Source organism: Carlito syrichta, unplaced genomic scaffold (genome assembly GCF_000164805.1).
Source record: "Carlito syrichta isolate Samal-C Ts95f unplaced genomic scaffold, Tarsius_syrichta-2.0.1 Scaffold288286, whole genome shotgun sequence".
Classification (NCBI taxonomy): domain Eukaryota; kingdom Metazoa; phylum Chordata; class Mammalia; order Primates; family Tarsiidae; genus Carlito; species Carlito syrichta.
In genome coordinates, this window is record NW_007232382.1 from 34,159 (window position 1) to 35,710 (window position 1,552).

Consider the following 1,552-nt stretch of genomic DNA (forward strand, 5'->3'; position numbering starts at 1 on the left):
AATTTAATTTTAATTGTGAGTCATACTGAGATTTGGGAAGAAAGTGTGTACATTTGGGTAGGTACCAGTTAACTAAAATTCAAAAAAGAACAACTACAGGTAAGTTACCTGATAGCAAGCTGACCTCCCTAGCTCTCTTACCTGACACAGCACTTAAAAACATTGCAGAATGTGGAATAAGTAATATGAAAATATAATGCATTCCTGGCATAAACCCCAGTTGGCCATGGTATATAACTTTTTATATAGCGTGACTTTGGACTCTTAAATATTTTATTTAGAATTTTTGTGTTAATATTCATAAGTAATATTGGTCCAATAGTCTTCAATGATGCCACAGTGAAGCTTTCTTCATTTCCAGTCCCCACCCCCGAGGGCCCTGAGTCCCGCGTAAGCCCTGGCCTCTCTCGGCAGCTGAGTCGAGGGCCTTCTCACCCCTTCTCCGTAGACCCTGGTTTTCCGTTTTGAGCATCTTTGTGCTTCTTGGACTCAGACCGCAGAGTCCTTCCCTCCTACCTCTTATACCGGTGTTCCCCACACTGCCAGGATCGGAGTAGTCACCCAGGGGGCGTGTCTAAAATGCAAATACCCCATCCCCACCTCAGACCTACTGATTTCGAAACTCCAGGGAAGGGGCTGGGAATCTGTATTTTAACTAACATCGCGGGTGATTTAGGTAGCGGAAAATCCTACTTCTCAACTGACTGATTCATTCACTCAAGTGACATAATTTTTAAGGCGCGTGCTTTGTGACAGGCAACGCACTAGCCGCTAAGGACAGAGACGCCCTGCAGATTAAGGTGTGGTCCCTAGACCGTGCGCAACAGCAAAGGCAGCACTTGAAAACTTGCTAGAAATGCAGAATCTCAGGCCCCGGGGCTACAGCCACCGAATCCTCATCCGCATCTTAACAAGATTCGGGGGTGATCCCCATGCCCTGGAAAGTGTGAAAAGCATCAGACTTTTCAGGAAGCTCTTTCTCTTCATCTTCCCTTCATTCACTAGCAGACCCTTAACACTGAGGCTCAGAAACCGGGAATCCCAGGTTATAGAGGCCTGCCGGCCCAGGGCGTATCTCTGTGCCACCTGTTCTCTAGCTTTTGGGCCAGAAGGAGATGCCTCCTGCTGGGCATGCAGCCACAGCTCCCCTCCCCTCAGCCTCTGTTGCCAAATCCCCAGCCCTGGGGAACGTAGGGAGGCTCCTAGGAAGCACTTGAATGAGCTGAAATGACTTGCTGAAAACCAGCAGAGAGCAGTTCCCTCCCAGGCTTCTCATCATCACAGTTGGAAACCGGCCAGTGACCTTGGAGCATGGCCTGATAAGAACCTGGCTTTTGGGCCGGGTGTGGTGGCTCACACCTGTAATCCTTAAAGTAAAGGAAGAAGCAATGATGTCTTCATTTCCTTCTTGCCTGACTCTTCCCTCAGAGTCTGTGTAACTCTCTCTCTAGTCCTGTTCCCCTAAAGGTCAGTCCCCCTCATACACACACACTCCAAATGCTGCCCAAGTGAAAAGGCTCCTATTCTTTTTTTTTTTTTTTTTTTTTTTTAC

The 1,552-nt window shown here is 47.7% G+C and overlaps 1 protein-coding gene across 2 annotated transcripts in view; it reads left to right on the forward strand.

Annotated features, from left to right (window-relative positions):
* G6PC3 (glucose-6-phosphatase catalytic subunit 3) overlaps positions 1-1,552 on the forward strand; it is a 7,200-nt gene that overhangs the window by 774 nt on the left and 4,874 nt on the right. The window lies entirely within an intron of this gene.